This window comes from Cupressus sempervirens, chromosome 7 (assembly GCF_028749045.1).
Source record: "Cupressus sempervirens isolate cs-2001-9-10 chromosome 7, ASM2874904v1, whole genome shotgun sequence".
Classification (NCBI taxonomy): Eukaryota; Viridiplantae; Streptophyta; class Pinopsida; order Cupressales; family Cupressaceae; genus Cupressus; species Cupressus sempervirens.
This window is the reverse complement of record NC_143124.1, coordinates 21,107,265-21,126,254: the sequence shown is the minus strand read 5'-3', so window position 1 is coordinate 21,126,254 and position 18,990 is coordinate 21,107,265.

Below are 18,990 nucleotides of genomic sequence, written 5' to 3'. Positions count from 1 at the left end.
TAATGACAATAATCCTTTCAAAATCCTCTCTTGAAAATTTAATCTAGGATCAATTCCAAGGTTCTAGGTGATCTTGTGACCTACTAGAATCTACTCAATAGAAGATAAATGTGAGTATTCACAAGGAGGCCTTTGTTGGTTCTAAACAATTATGGATAAGATGTTGAATTTTTTTGCTATCTCAAAAGAATAACCACACAAAAATAAAAATATTTTTCTTTTGTTTCTATTTTTTAATAAATGTAGTTTTAACTATGCAACTATATGAATTCCTAAATTTAACAAGTGTTTGAAAAAGAAAATAACAAAGATAGGCTAACAAGAAGTTTAAGCAAATGACTTGGAAAGTAAATCCCTAATGGACATAAGCCATGAAAAAAACATGTCTATGTGTTAAGCCTTCGAAAAGATAAGTATTTAATGAATGAAAATAGGAGTAGCACTTCCTTAATTCTATTGATGCAATCATCGATGGGAATTAAGTAACCATAAGATGTTTCAATTTTCATTAGATTGTAAGGCCACAAAAAGTGTACTCATGTGAGACAAAAAGCTATGTAGGAACAATATGCTGATCTCTTCTCCAACTAAGTACTTTAGGGGAATTTGTAAACATGTGGAAAACACTAGAATTAAAAGATCGCTAAATCAAAATAATATAACAAAACTATTGGCTCCATTATACTCCATAAACATACATTCACAAAATATAACACATTCAGGAAAGAATAACTACACTATGAATAAGATCACCAATTTAGCATATATTATTGAATCAAAATAATGGCCTAGAATCACTGGTAGATTTAACCCTATAATATGACCTAAAATTTTGACCAAAAAATTTAAATGGCTTGGTTGAGTGTCATTATAAAGGAAACTTTTTTTTTAATACATGCCCACATTGGTCGTAATTGTGACCAGTTCTTTTTTTTTTTTTTTTTTGTCACAATTATGACCAACATAGCAACATAAAGACAAAAAAAAGTGGTATTTCATTCGAGCACATTTCACTTGAGCGACAACTCAACTGAGTACATTTCCCTCCACTTGAGCACCATACTAGTCGAGTGCATCATTCTATGGATAATTAAGGATTTTTAGCACATACTTCATCACTTGATTCAGGATTGATTGGGGGAAGGCATAGTTTGAGGAATCCCTAGTGCCTATGAAATTCCATTCAAACTAGATGTCTACATTTGTTGTAGTCACTTGCTATTGCTGGCATCCATTGGCTTGTAGTTCATGTTCTACAGTTGGTATTAGTCTAAAGAAAAACAAAGTCATCTCCAAGTTCAAGGTATTCAAGGTATATTGCAATCAATAAATTGAATAGGGCATGATATGGTAGTTATCCACTTTTCAAATTTGGCAATTCAAGTAGATGATAAATTTAGCACCCCTATTTCATTTCACACTTTGCTGTAAGTTTACTATGAAATAGTACCTTTCATTGCAAGTTTCATTTTTATGATAACTGGCATTGACATATTTGGTGATAGCAATTCCTTATTTTGATATTTGTGTTTTCATTTCCAAGTTGAAGAAGTTGTGTATTATAAATCACCAAGGAAATTCATAGTATTTAGCATTAGAATCGTATGAGCCAGTTGAGGTTCTTTACACTATTGTTCTTCTATAATTGTTTTCAATATGTACCTTATGCACTAATATGTCCTCATCAATTCCTTACTCCGCTCATCTTCTAGCCAGATTTGACCCCAAAACCGAAGTCCCTTGGAATTGGACAATATCTAGGTCCTCAAATCTCAAATGACCTCAATGAATAATTTTTGCACTAGGTGCCATTTGAAGTGCTTAATGCCTCCTCCATGGTCCAATGCCTCTTTTAGAAATTATCTTGTTTATAATGGAATGGATAACAAATTTAAAGTTAAAACATTTGTAGTAAAACTCTTTGTTTCCTCTTAATATAGAGAAGTTAAATGCAAAAAATAAGGTAATTTAGCATGTACCCCCTAAATGATTTTAGATCCATACAATGTATATCATGTGATGGTGATGTTCATCTTTCCTTCAATTTTACTATATAGCTTAATGCTCCTAATACTCCTAGAGATAAGCATACTATCACGTTTGAAACCTTTCCACCATGCTACCTAAAGAATTTACATCTCTACCATGAAAAGATTTGAGGATACTACTCATGATGGTGAGAAAAAGTTGAGTTTCAATCACTAGTTAGACCCACTGAAGTAACTTAATTGACAACTCACAAACAACAGATAGGATTACACTCAAGATATCAGTTCCACAAAGACAAAAAAAGAAAATCCCATAGTTGTTCAACTTTTAGAGGACTTTCAAATTCTCTAATTTCTACAAAAAGGATGACTTGAAAGGAATCCTTCATTATCAAAAGTGTGCTAAGTAGAGAACCTGGTATAAGGATTTTACAAGCTGAAGATAAAATACATATCCAAACCCATTGGAAGAGCTTGATCCAAACTATTATAGTATGATGTATCTACTATAATGATCTACTTATGTTGAGGCTCAACATAATGGTAAGTCAAGAACGTGGTATCCTTGGTCAGGGCTAATTGTCATATAGATTTGTTTGCTAGATAACATCATTTTCAATATAGAAAGAAAACATAATGTGTGTGTGTGTGTGTGTGTGTGTGTGTGTGTGTGTGTGTGTGTGTGTGTGTGTGTGTGTGTGTGTGTGTGTGTGTGTAAAGGTTGAAGACAACAAAGCATCAAATTTATGCTTTCTATTTTGTTTAGTAGCTAGAAAGAAATAAGCACCATAGATATTGCTTTCATGTACTATCTAAGGAATCTAGTGTTAAATAAATAGGTATCATATGCGTACATACATACATCTGTATACTCATGCATACATTCATTCATGCAACTTATATAAAATAATAAGTAGAGGGATACAAATTAATGTACTATTCATATGTAATATTATAACATAAGATATCATCAGAATCAAAGGAAAATGAATTTTTATCTATAATGATAGCACTTCAAATGACAATAATCTTAAGAAAAATGTACATCCTAAGATGTGGGACAATCAATATGAGAAAAATCAAGTCTAGAAAATTCCCTGTCATACATGATAAAAAAAGTTTTGCTACAAAATCTTATCAAGAATAGAGAAAATACTAAGAGAAGAGACACCCTATAATGTCAGGCACTTGTCATTAACAACATTGATGAAATAGTTTAAAGGAGGAGAACTAAATATTGTGCCACCCTTGAAAATAATTGTAAGCTTTGGTAACTAGAGTCTGGCAATACTTGAGACATTAAATCATAGATCAAATTAGCTCTGTATAAGTCTTATTCTCAGATACAATAGTCATTCTAAATGCTGCAAGGATTATCTTGTTAGGATAAAACCATAGACAGAAATAAAATCCTACATTCAAATATAACCAATAACAGAAAATAATAGATCACATAGAAATGAACACAAGGCACCAAGATTTAATGTGGTTCACCCAATCCTTGGGCTACATCTACCAAACAGCAAGTTCGATCTTATTACAATCCAATGATTACAACCTGATTACAATCCGTAATCCCTTACAGCTCAACACTGCCACAAGAACCATTTTTGCATTACACAATAACATAATCATTAACCCTAAACCCTTTTATACAAGTATTAAATCTCTTTAGGATTATAACATGTCAGCCATAAATTAGCCATAAATTTAGTGGTGAATCTATGAATAGAACCCAAAAAAAATATGGAGTATGTGTAGTACTTTCCTGATTAGTCACCACAATCTAACAATCTCCCACTTGGGGACTGATTGGGCTCTACACTAAAAAAAAATATCCCACTTGGAGACTGATCCTATAGCAATACCACTACCACATGGGGCTCCGACTAGATCAAACCACCCTAGACTCTACTGTTCTTTTATTCATGTTCAGTCTAGAAGACCAACCGAAGTGAAAGAGGAGTTTAACTTTTCCTTGTTACAGCCTTTGTCAACATATTTGCTGGATTGTCATTTGTATGTATCTTCTCCAGCTTTAACTATCCATCCTCTAAAACTAACTGAATGAAATGATACCGCAACTATATGTGTTTGGTCTTAGAATGCAAAGCTGAATTCTTGGCAAGATGAATGACACTTTGACTATATGTGAACAAATAATTATCCTTCTGAGGATGCCCCAATTCTTCCAAGAAGAACTAAAGCCATACCATCTCCTTGGATGCCTCTATAGTAGCAACATACTCTGCCTCTGTAGTGGATAGAGCATTAATCTTCTGTAACCTAGAAACCCAACTCATGGCTTCCCCACCAACAGTAAAGACATAACCTATAGTACTCCGCCTGGTATCAATATCCCCTGCCAAATCTGAGTCAACATAGCCCTATAAATTAGTAGCAGAGCCCCCAAAGTGTAAACACTTATTGGATGTTCCTCTCAAATATCTAAGAATCCACTTGACAACATTCCAATTCTCAAATCTTGGATGACTCATATACTTGCTAACGACTCTCACTGCATGGGCAATATTTGGCCTAGTGCATACCATAGCATACATCAAGCTTCCTACAACTAAAGCATAGGGTACCTTGGACATCTTATCCTCCTCTTCTTGTGTCTTACAACACATCTCCTTAGTCAATTTCAAATGACCAGGTAAAGGTGTGCTGACAGCTTTAGCATTCTCCATAGAGAAACGTTGCAACACCTTCTCAACATAATCAGCCTGAGATAGCATTAAAGTTTTTTTCATCCTATCTTTGCAAATCTTCATACCAGGGATTTGTTTTACTGCCCCCAAATCCTTCATAGAAAATGCATGTGCTAACTAGCGTTTCAGCCCCTTAATATGATCCATGTTAGACCCACCTAAAAGCATATCATCAACATATAAACATAAAATAATGTACCTATTAGCATCCAACCTCTTAAAATAAACACAATAATCTAAATGACACCTATTAAAGCCATGATCATGCATAAACCTATCAAATTTTAGATACCATTGCCAAGGTGCTTGCTTCAAGCCATATAAACTTTTCTTCAATTTGCACATTAAGTTCTCCTTACCTTTGACCTCAAATCCCCATGGCTGAGCCATATATATTTCTTCATCCAAATCACCATGAAAGAAGGTTGTTTTCACATCCAACTTCTCTAAATGCAAATCTTTAGTAGCCACAAGACTTAAAACAATATGGATAGAAGTCATTTTACCAATAGGAGAAAATATCTCATCAATATCAATTCCCTTTTTCTGTGCAAATTCTTTTACAAATAACCTGGCCTTAAATCTTTTCTTACCTCCTTCCTCTTCTTTCAACCTATAAACCCACGTATTCTGTAAAGCCTTTTTACCTACAGGCAACTTGCACAAATCCCATGTCTTATTCTTCAGCAAAGAGTCCATTTCGTCTTTCATTGTCGACTCCCACTGAATCTTAGTATCCACCTACATAGCTTCATCATAACTTTCAGGTTCACCAGCATCAGTAAGTAAAATAGAATACAAAGAGGGAGAAAATCTTTGTGGAGGTTGAATTTGCCTCTTTGACCATCTAACATTCATTGGTGTGTGTGGTATTTGTTGTTGCGGTTGTTGCACATCATGAGGAATGGCTGGAACATCAGCTTTTGGAGTATCATCCAACACTACATAATCATCTTCTTTCTTCTCATGTTGCTGCAACAAATCTTTGTACAACACTTTCTCATTGAATACGGCATCCCGACTTCTAACAATTTTATGATTTTCAAAATCCCAAAGCCTATAACCAAATTCATTAATGCCATATCCAAAAAAGACACATTTCTTTGATTTAGCTTCTAACTTGGTTCTATTTTCAAAGTCTATATGAGCAAAAGCTTCACAACCAAAGGTCTTGAGAAAAGAATAACTCACCTTCTTACCAGTCCATGCCTCCTCTGAAATACCATAGCCCAAAGGAGTAGAGAGACCTCTATTAATCAAATATACTGTAGTATTGATAGCCTCCACCCACATGTGTAAGGACAACCAAGCATGCAACCTCATGCTCCTTGCGCGCTCCATTATAGTCCTGTTCATGCGTACAACCACTCCATTTTCTTGTGGAGTCCTTGGAATAGTTTTTAGTCTACGAATACCATTAGTGGAGAAATAATCTTCAAATTCATGACTGCAATACTCACCACCATTATCAGATCTGAGACATTTTAATTTCATACCAGTCTTATTTTCAACCAAGCATTTCCATTTCTTAAAAGTTTGAAATACATCAGATTTTTGTTTGAGGAAATAAACCCATACTTTTCTAGTTGCATCATCAATAAATGTAATATAATAATGAGAGCCACCAAGGGAAGATACCTGACTTGGTCCCAATACATCTATATGCACAAGCTCTAATTTCTCCTTTTTGTTTTCCTTCCCAATCTTTACAAAACTCACTCTCTTTTTTTTTTCTCCATACACACAACTTTCATAGAAATCCATATTAACACATTTCAGACCTGGTAAAAATTTCTTTGAATGAATTACTTTCATACCTTTCTCACTCATGTGCCCAAGTATATTGTGCCATAGCGTTGTATAGAAATCTACAGCAACTATTTGTTCTCCATGCTCAACTGTAGCAATTGTTCCTGAATATTCATTTTTCTCTGAAACAATCAAAGTCAAAGGGACAATATGACTTGTACAAAGATATAAGGTGCCTACTTTCACACCTTTTGCTACTACAAGGGAACCTTTTGAAACCTTCCAATTTTTATCATTAAAAGTAACTACACAACCCTCATCACTGAGTTGCCACGCTGAAATTAAATTCCTACTCAGCCTTGGAACATGTCTTACCTCATGTAGTAGCCAATGATTCCCATTGTACAACTTAATCTTAATTTTTCCCTTTCCAACAATTTGACAGGGTTCATTATCCCCCAAATAAACAAGCCCAAAATCCCCTTGGACATAATCAATGAAATAACCTGTATGAGGTGTAGCATGAAAGGAAGCACCAGAATCTAAAACCCATGAATCATCAACACTTTCTGAAGATAGAAGCAAAGCATCCTCTTCGAATTTGTTACTTACCACATTTGCCTCCATGTCTCAATCTAATTTATCTCCTTCATTTTTCTTTCAATTCTAGCAATCTTTCTTTTTATGACCTGGTTTGCCACAGTACCAATAGTTGTTTGGTTCTCTTGATTGAGACCTCTTCCCCTTTGACTTTCCTCTTGATTTCCCACAATTTTGAAAGTTATTTCCTCTCTCAGTTGTTCTACCCCTACTTTGTGCATTCAAAGCACTTCTTGATGTAGATCCACCTAAGGATTTCCTATGAGTTTCCTCACTCAAAACAACACTGATCACATTTTCACATTTTAGGGTACTAGATCCAAGAATAGAATTACTCACAGCCATTACCAAGCCATTCTAGATTTCAGGAAAAGAACACAAAATAAAGAGAGCCCTAATTTCTTCATCAAAATTGATACCCACAAAAGATAATTGACTAGTAATAGTATTAAACTCATTTAAATGATCTGCAATAGATCCACCTTCTGCCATTTTCATATTAAATAAACGCTTCATGAGAAATACCTTGTTTGAAGTGGAGGGCTTTTCATATAGTGTCACTAGGGTTTTCATCAACTCTTCTGTCATCTTTGATTTTGTAATATTAAATGCCACTGATGGTGCTAGGAATAACTGAATTATTTCGAGTGCCTTTCTATCCAAAAGTTCCCATTCATCATTTGACATAGATCCCTGATTCTTGGCTTTGCCTTCCAACAACTTCCATAAATCCTTCTGATAAGGATAGTCTTCCATTTGCATCTACCATAACTAGAAGTTCTACCCATTAAACCTATCAACCTAAAACTTACCCTTATCTATCATCGCTCCCACTCAATAGTGAGACTCCCACTTAATCGTGAGATTTTCTTGCAGAGGATAACTAAAAGATAATCTGGCTCTGTAACCACTTATTAGGATAATACCATAGACATAAATAAAAAACTACATGCAAATATAACCAATAACAGAAAATAATAGATCATACAAAAAATGAACACAAGACACCAAGATTTAACGTGGTTCACCCAATCCCTAGGCTACGTCCACCAAACAACAAGTCTTATCTTATTACAATCCAGTGATTACAACCTTATTACAATTTGTAATCCGTTATAGCTCAACACTGGCACAAGAACCAATTTCGCATCACACTATAAAACAATCCCTAACCCTAAGCCCTTTTATACAAGTATTAAACCACTTTAGGATTATAACATGTCGGCCATAAATTAGCCATAACTTTAGTGGTGAATCTACAAGTGGTGAATCTACAAATAGTACCAAAAAAATTATGGAGTATGTATGGTATTTTCCTGATCAGTCACCACAATCTAACATATCTGCTATGTAGCCTCTACAATATAGGTCAAGGTGGTGCCAAAATCAATGATAGTTCTCCCATTTCCCTAAACACCAATACTCCAAACCTTGGGATGGATGGGAAGAAGAACCCCATCAACAAAAACTTTCTTTATCCCAATGTAGTAAAAGGTCTCTATAAATATGTTCCTTAGAAAAGGAGGGTAGCTTATCGATTTCTTCAATGACTACCTCAAAGGTGTTTGCTCCAATACAAATTAACTTGTGTTGGGGGAGAAATAGTGTAGTCCACCAAGTAGTAATAATTTTTATTGCAAAATGTTTACCAAGTTGTGAGGTGAATAAAATAGGCCCGTTCCCCAACCCCATTACATAATATATTCCAACAAATGCTTAACCTATAAAACTAGGTCCTTAGATTTTAATCCCATAGCTAAACATCAAATTAGGGATTCTAGTACTCTCCCCTAAGCTTGTATTGAGTGTTTTAGTCTCCATAGAGAAGACTCTAGTTCTATTAGGGAGATTTGCATAGATATGGTAAAACATGCATGAACTATGGATCCTTGTGCAATTACATGAAGAATTTGAGAGAGGAGAAACTAGTTGACAGACTAGTGCATAGTAATGTACTAACATAAAACTTGATGAATGCCCTGCAAAGAAGGTTGATCTAGGATTTATATGGAATTTCCCTTTACAAGTAGATCACTAATGGGTAAGTATATTTATTAAATTAATAGGAGTTATATTGGCTTTTGTATATATTCTATATTAAATCTTAGGCTTATATTTATTTGTACATAATCGATGGTGCATTTTACCAAATCAACTTGACTGATTACCTTTTAACTTGAATGAGTCTATGTAGTAGGAAATGGGCCATTCACAAAGGTTTAATTGAGGTTTGTGGAACTTTTCTAGAAGAGCTTCCTCTGTGCTAGGTATTAAGTATTATGCAATTAATATGGAAAATTTTTCCCCCTTTGTAGTGCTCCTCCTCTACTAAACTCTATGTTAAATTCAAGGAGTGCATGATGCTTGGTGTATATTGTAGGCCAAACAGTAATTCCTTGTTTCAAAGTATAATTTACTCAAAAGTTTTCTCCACCCAATTTATAGAAGAATTGTGTCTGCACTATTTAGTAAGTATAATTTGTAGTTGATATGAAATTTATACTTTATAAGTTTATTGTCTTTCTTATATTACTACCTATAATGAATTCTTATTAAGTATTTTATTCTCATCATAGATGCGTTTTTCACATGAACTCAACTATCTTATATCATAATAAATTGAACTCCATTTTAATAGAAATTTGATAATTTAGATGACCTCCACGAACTTCTCTGAAGTGTATACATTTGCACTGTCTTCATAAGGTTTAAAATAGAAAAAGATAGAAATGTGAGCTCAAAGACCTCTAAAGCCTCTAGTAGCTATGAGGTAAGTATTAAAAGCTTCACTAAAAGATTGAAGCACATATTGAATTTGAATGCTCTTATTATCATATTTGAGAATTTGCAAAGTAGAGTTCACATAAAGAAACAAAATATTCCCTATGTTTATATGTTTTTCCAACATAGGATTCACTCCACATTTGGGTAGAATATTCCCTACTATATATGAATTTCAATTCCAATATATCTTCAACCTATGATCACTTTTGCGCCCCACAAAACTACATATGCACTGTTAGCAATTTTTAATACATGTTAACAATTTCATCCCATGAAGGTTAGGCCTCTACATTCATGGGATGATCCTCATTCTACCTAAGGTGTTATTACAACAAAAAATTGAAATCAAGAGTAACTATTTTAAGTCAAGATTGGTACGATAGCAAGCCTACAATGATATGAAATGTATCAATGAAATATAGTAGTTCATGCATAAAACCTTATCAAAGTATTTTGAATACAAACCAATCAATTGCAAAGAATAGACTTTTCTTATTGCTATCTTTCTTCTCTATCCATACACCCAACTATCTCTCTTATAACAGAGACTCAAAACAAAAATATAGAAATGCCTAAAACTAACTCAAAACCAATACAATTGTCATCAGTTAGTTGAATGGTTTGGTTTTAAAATAGAAAAAACTCAAACTAATGTTGACATATATTTTATGGAATCCCTTTAAACAAAAAGACCATTAACCAAATTTTGATCTTTTATGATCACTAACATTCCTAGACTCTAAACACTCCAATGTTATTTGTGCTTGGAAAATGATAGTCCATTAGAATTTCATTTAGTCCTATTAAGGACATTACAAATATTTGAATCATGATATTAGTCTAAGTCTTATAACTTGCAAATTAATTCCCTGATTTCCTCTAGCTGTCCTTATGGTCTTCATAAGCTGCACCATTGGTTTGGTTGTGTGTGGGGCTCCTACACCAACTACTCTACCTAGGCCAATGAACTAGCCAAGAAGAAAACATTTATTTACAACTACCAAAACATAAAATGTGAACTTAATTAATGCACTAGGAAATTACTTGGAATGATACATCAAAAAATTTGCTTTATTAGTCGATATTTCATACACAGGGAACTCCAACCCCTCAAAATGATTTCAAATGAGCTTATATAACTCTATTGTCCAAGTACCAACTGTCTTCATCGGTCCCTAACCATTTCTTGGTGACTTTCTAATATTGTTATCAAAGTTGTCATTGACAATTTTTATAATTTGTTCACTTTGATGACTGGGAAAGTCAAGATCACTCCTAAAGGGTCAAGTTTGGTTTCAATAACATATCTAACTATTTTGAGACCCCTCCTAAGATTTTAAATGACCAAACTAGAACATTTATGTTGAAAAAAAACTAGATTTGAAGAATGCTAGTTATTTTGTTGCTTTTTGGGATCATATTGATAATATAACATATGTTTTGAATTTATGGTACTCATTTTTGTGTTAATTCTCTATAGATAAAGCTGAAGCATCCTATAAGCAAAAATCTTGCCATCGCAGAGAAGCTGCTAGCAAAAGATTCTAGCATGAGGATTCTTCTTCTAAGGAGGTTAGTCATTTTGTTGTGGAGAATTATTTGTAGAATAGAATCATGTTTTAGTGGAATCACAAGCTTATGGAATTTTGAAATTCAATAGTGGATAAATGGTTAATTGAAATGCCTTATTTCAAATTGAAAATCGAAAAAAAAAATTGGTGCTCTCTAAATGATGAAGACATTCATTGTACTTTTCTAGCATAACATTAATAGATATTTGTTTTTTATCTTTAAATATTGCTATACTATCGTGATACTTTTCATTTTATAATTTTTTTTTTGTACTTTTTGAAAGAGAGATAAGAAATTTGTGTTTAATATTCTTCAAAGCACATTATAGGAAACACATAAAAACCCAAGTGGTTTGGGAAAGAATAACTTAGTTGTAGTGAAGAATAGGTCAGTTGCAGCTTTAAAAAATGGTGAAGAAGAATCAAGTGAGGATGAGTCTTCAGATGAGGTACTCCATGGTTAAGGGAAGTCTTCATTACATAATAAAGCAACTGAATTTCATAAAAAAAAATTTGATAGTTCATTTGTTTAAATATTGCCCATCAAAAATTACTTAGTACATCTCATCTTTTTTCTACATAGAAGCTTGTGGTTTTGAAGAATTTGATAGTGAAGAATCTGAAGAAGATATTGTACCAAAGGTATATTTGGTGTTCTTTTTTAAGTGAAAATGTGACTAGAATTTTTTTATATTGTCATATTTCACATGCAAAAAGGTCAAATTGTAAATAGAGGTGAAGCCATATGGATTTATGTTTCTTCTTCATTATTTATAATGCTCTTGATTGGTCCTTTGTAGATATCAAAATACTTGTTTATTTTCACCTTTCCAGATTCCCTTTACTAGGTTCTTGAAGATTCCAAAATATCTTGGGCTAACCCCGCTCCAGCATGTAGGCAGGTTTCTTGGCCGGACCATCCTTTGTTACCACACCATCCTTTACATCTACCTATAAAGAAATGGGCAACCCCAAGCTAAACTATCTAGATTGCCGAGGGCATAGAATTTTAGGGCTTGAACTCCCTTCTGGTTCACCCTAGAGGTTTATTAGTTTGGAAAGACAATGAAATATCTCCTAACTGCTACTTGGTTTACAAACTCAACTCCTTTTCTTTTTCTCCAAGTTTTGACTTTAGTACTATAGCAAAGCAAGGGGTGTTTTTCACCTTGAGGGTCTTCAAAAAATCCTTCTCTCTGACCACCATCACACTATATGCATGTTGGATCTCTTTCCTATCTTCTAGTAGTGGTCTCATGGTGTATTCCTTCCCATTTTTGGAGATGATGTAAACGTTGCTCCTTCCATCATGCTTAGTATTGACATCAAATTGCTAGGGCCTACCTAACAATAGGTGACAAGCATCCATTTTTGCAACATCATAGACAATCTTGTCTTTGTACTCCCCTATTTGAAATTGAACATGAACTTATTCATTTACTATGACCTACTACTCCTTATTTAGCCATGAAACCTTATAAGGGTTGGGATGAGGTGACTTCTTCAATCCAAGCTTCTCTAGCATTTCTATTGAGGCTATATTTTTAGTTGAACTAGAATCTACAATAACTTTGCAAACCTTACCTCTTACCTTGCAGAGAGTTCTGCATAATGTCTTTCTTTGGGAAGGTTCTTGCTCTATGATAGTCTTTAGCATGGTTCTATTGAAAATTAGAGACTCTTCTCTCTCTGGATCAGCATTTCCTCTTTCCCCTTGGTCACTTTGTACATCCTCCTCTTAAGCCAAATGGACTCTCCTATTCCCTTCTTGGCTATTGCCACCCATTTTCTCAAGAAGTGCTTGTATGTAGCAAGTGCAATATGTAGAGGTAGAGTTATGGAAGGTCAACAAAGTGTTTTTTTCTTTTCATTTTTTATATTTCTTTATCTCTTTATCAATCTATCTCTCTATTTATACCTCTTTCTATATGTCTCACTTTAGTATTCATTTCTATATGTATCTTCCTCTTACTACTCCATTTTTAGGTTACAAAAAAATCATCTTTCTTCCACCAATGAGTCATTCCATTCAAGAAAGACCATGTAGATGACAATATCAATGCAAAATAAAATAGGGAGACAATTGCTAGACTATGGTCTAACATAAAAAGAAAAGGTGATCGAAAATGTTATTGTCCTTACAAAAATTGTAAGGGCTTAAAGACTTGAAGATATCTAATCAAAATAACTGAGGAACATTGTAGGCAACATGGTCACATTGAAGGGGGAAAAAAATATCGTCCATTGGGATGTATTTTAATAATTTATAAATTACATAAGACATGATTTGATGATGACACCATGGTCATGGCTAATATAAGGTCATCATTTTGATATAGGTCAATGTCCCTGAGCTTCATGTTATGGACCATGACAATTTAGAGAGTGTGGATTTCCAAATGAGGGAATATGGAGGTGTAAATATTGAGGTAGAAGGTAATGATACCATGGGAGAAGACCACAATGATGAAGATGATCACAATGATCAAGATGATCACAATGATCAAGATGATCACAATGATCAAGATGATGATGATGATGATGTTGATGCAGAGCTTGATGTACCTATACTTGAGAAGGCACACGAGTCCCTATATGAAGGCTCCAAAACAAATCTTCTTCCCACTATATTGTTGTTGGTGAACTTGAATCTTATGAATGGTTTATCCAACATAGAAATGACACGTATGTTAAGGTATGTCATCTTATTTCATTATTTTACTTATACTTCCCTTACAATTAACATGATTTGATGATGACACCATGGTCATGGCTAATATAAGGTCATCATTTTCATATAGGTCAACATCCCTGAGCTTCATGTTATGGACCATGACAATTCAGAGAGTGTGGATTTCCAAATGAGGGAATATAGAGGTGTGAATATTGAGGTAGAAGGTAATGATACCATGCAAGAAGACCACAATGATCAAGATGATCACGATGATCAAGATGGTGATGATGATGATGATGATGATGCAGAGCTTGATGTACCTATACTTGAGAAGGCACACGAGTCCCTATATGAATGCTCCAAAACAAATCTTCTTCCCACTATATTGTTGTTGGTGAACTTGAATGTTATGAATGGTTTATCGAACATAGAAATTACACTTATGTTAAGGTATGTCATCTTCTTTCATTATTTTACTTATGCTTCCCTTACAATTAACATTGGGTTCATGTAGCTCAATTAATATTCTTGAAATTAACAAATTATATTTTTGGTCATAGGTTGATATGTGAGAGTTTGTTACCATGATCAAACATTCTACCTCACTCATACCAAGAATTATATGTCATCATGAAAGATATTGGAATGGAGTATCAAACAATACATGCATGTCCAAACAATCATATTATGTATCATAAACAACATGAATTTGCAATGCAATGCCCTATTTGTCATACTAGTAGATATCAATCAGATCGATTAATAAAAAAGGTGCCTCATAAGGTTCTTTGACATATTCTCATTATTCCATGTCTGCAATGATTATTCAAGTGCAATAGCTTGACACAATTTATGGATTACCATGCATGCAATAGAAGTTAAGATGACATTATGTGAATGCCTATAGATGGTTTGGCATTTAAGGAAATAGAGAAAAAATGGCCAAACTTTAAAGAAGTACCTCATAATCTCAAGCTTTCATTGGTAGTAGACGCTATCAATCCTTTTGGAGAGTTGAGGTCTACTTACTCAGTGTGGCCTATTTTTGCTATCAATAATAACATACCTCCTTGGTTGTCCATAAAGAGAGAGCACATAATGTTGACACTGATTGTTCTAGGTATTTTTTGATTTAATGGTCATCTAAATTAATTTATTATTACTAATCCATCAAAATGGTCATAATAATTATGTAATGTTTTTGTTCATTCAACTAAATAAGTACCAAGTTAAAGATATCAATCTATATATTGAACCCCTTATTGATGAGTTGATGGTGTTATGGAATGTGATTACTATGTATGACATCTATAGACCAATAGGACAAAGACAATTTAAAGTTCATGCAATGCTTGTATGGAAAATACATGATGCACCTGGGCTAACATATTTTTGTGGTATGTTCTCTTCTTAAAACCTCTTTTTTGGTATGTTATAGTGATAACACAAAGTTAACACATTTAATCCAATTATACATGATCTTGTGGGTCTTTAGACAAAGGAAAAATTTGTATGTCTAGTTTTTGGTCCAAAGATAAAATCTCATCATTCAAAAAGTTTAAGAAAGTAGATGTTTGATGAGAATAGACACTTTCTACACATAAATCATAAGTACCAAATTACTAAAAAACATCTTTTCAATGGGAAAGAAGAGACTATGTCAAAGTAAAAGAGAATGACACCTTGCCTATGGAAGTTGACATACAATAAAATAAATTGTCATGGTAATGTCATTCCATGTGATGGTTTTTGTTTCAAATTTATATTTTGATATTGTGTTTTGTTTATTGATGATGTAATTGATTCTTGTGAAGGTTGTCAAGGCATTAATGACCAACTTCCAAAAGGACTAAAAATTTATCCTACATAATTTACTAAGTTGTCGTACTACGAGCAACTCCCAATTGTACATTTGTTTGATCCTATGCATATTGGAAAGAATGTAATAGAGACATCATGGAAAATCTTGGATGGAAGGAGTGAAAAGGACAAATTGTCAAAACTTGTAGGGTCATTGAAGAATCCAACCATGTAATGAAAAATGGAATTCCATCAAGTAACAATATAGACTAGATTGATACAAGTGCCCTTAGTTGGTTATTGTTAGAGTAGCAGAGAAATGCTATAAAAAAAGTCATAGAAAAATAGGATTTCCAACAGGATTTCCTACAAACATAAACAATCTCATATCAAAGAAAAGCGAATTTGGGCTAGAGTTGAAAACACATGATTGGCATACATTTATTAAGGTAATTCATGTTATTTTGTATTGGCTATATATTTTTATACTGCATGTAGTTTTAATTGCATTCTTTTATAAAATATTGACAAGATCATTTTACAAATATCATTGTATGTTCTACCTCTATCTCTCCCACACCACTTTGCCAATAATGTCAAATAGGTTATATATGATCTTGGAAAATACATAAGGTGGTTGTCATCTAAAGAAATCAATAAAGAAGATATAAAATATTGGAAGAGAAAAATCCCCCTTCTTGTGTAAAATGCAAAACTGTCTACCTCCAAGTTTTTTCAATGCACAAGAACACTACCTCACACATCAAGTTGAGGAGATTGAATTGTGTGGACCTATACCAACCAAGTCAATGTGGATAGTTGAGAGGCACTTGAAATTTTTGAAAGGCTTGGTTTGACAGAGAGAACATCTTGAGGGTTCTATGGTGGAGGGATTTATGGTATGCCAGACCATGGTGTACATTAGTGAATATCTTCATAAGTTTGTAGCAAAGATCCATGTAGATCATATTTGGGATACCCACTCAATTAACAAATTCAAAGGGGAGTACTTGATGGGAAACGGTAGATCGAGGAAAGTGAGAGGTAAATCTAAGATGTTATTGTAGTTAATTAATTCTTATAAATATTCAATATAAGTTATTTATAATTGGTGTATTTTTTTTTATATAGATGGTTGAGAGTGGGATGCAATACATTTGTATATTGCAAACAATCTTGATTGGATGACGGTATGTATTGAACGATGTCAACAAAATGGTTAATCATTAACATGGGAAGGTTTTGCCTCATTGGTTACAAAAGCTCGTCGTAATGGAGATTCCAATGTTACGCCGATGGTAGTTGATCTAGTAAAGGGTTTAAGAGGTGGAGAGGTATGTAAAAATTTATTAATGATCATAACTCCATGTATGTTTTGTATCAACTCATGATGCAAATAATTTACACAAGCTTCAAAAATTGTAGGTCAAGCACCACAAAGCTATGTACTATCATGGCCACAAATTTTGCATAAAAAGTTGGATGACACAAAGAAAACTTGTGATTCTAGGATAACTGTAGTTTTTGAGGTCACCAATATATCATCTAGAAACAACATACATCCTCAACAATCTCAAAATCAATACTATGCAATCTTGGATGATAAAATTGAGTGTGACTTTAACTCCTTCAAAGTAGTTCTATTCATCATCAAATGGTACAAGTTATGACTAAATCAAAATGATTCAGATAGAACGGTTATTCAACATGATAATGGATTTAGAATGATTAATGTAAGTTTGTTTGAGCTAGTCAGAGATGAGCCCTATGTTCTTCCAAGACAATTTGAGAAAGTTTTTTACTCAGAGGTTCCACATAAATAGGGTTTGTCATTTGTTGTTAGACATGATCCAAGAGGAAGGCCAATAAAGTATAATGTTATGGAAGAAGATGACATTGAAGATGATGAAGAAGCAGATGATGAAGATCAAGATGATGGTGATGATGATGATGGTGATGATGATGATGATGATGGTGATGATGATGATGATGGTGATGATGGTGATGATGATGGAAATGATGATGGTGATGATGGCGATGATGATGGTGATGATGGCAATGACGAGGATGATGATGATGAGGAGGAGGATGATGATGAAGAAGATAATCAATGACTATAGACATCATCACTCCTTCTATTGATGATCTTGCATTCCATATACAACATAATTTTTTTCATGTTTTAGATGTTGCATATTGTTCATGTTGTCTTCTAGGTTATTTGTAGCATACATGTATCATGTAATTTTTAGCTAACTTAAGATAAATGATTAACATATGTAGGAAATATGATTACATATTTGTTGTGTTCAATTCTAATGATTAGAAAATATGTTATTTATAATTACCATTGTTTATATTGTGTCTAATTATTACCCTTTTTGCAAATAGTCAATTGAGTACAGACATCATCACCCCTTCTGTTGATGATCTTGCATTCCATATATAAGATTAAAAAAATTCATATTTACGATGTTGCATATTGTTCATGTTATCTTCTAAGTTATTTGTAGCATATGCGTATCGTGTAATTTTTAGCTAACTTAAGATAAGTGATTAACATATGTAGGAAATATTATTAGATATTTATTGTGTTCGACTCTAATGATTACAACATATGTTATTTATAATTAACATTGTTTATATTGTGTCTGATTATCACCCTTTTTGCAAATAGCCAATTGACTACAAACATCGTCACCCCTTTTGTTGATGATCTTGCATTCCATACATAAGGTAAATTTGTTCATGTTTATAATGTTGCATGTTGTTCATGTTGTCTTCTAAGTTATTTGTAGCATACGTGTATCATGTAATTTTTAGCTAACTTAAGATAAATGATTAACATATGCAAGAATATGATTACATATTTATTGTGTTCAATTCTAATGATTAAAACATATGTCATTTATAATTACCATTGTTTATATTATGTTTTATTATCACCCTTTTTGCAAACAATCAATTGACTACAGACATCATCACCCCTTTGGCCTGGATCGTGCACAGTGACATGGATCAACAAGTATAAGTCAATAAATAGACATAATTTTCTTATATTCTTCTTTTTAATCATTGACCATGTATTTTATAAATAGACATATTATATA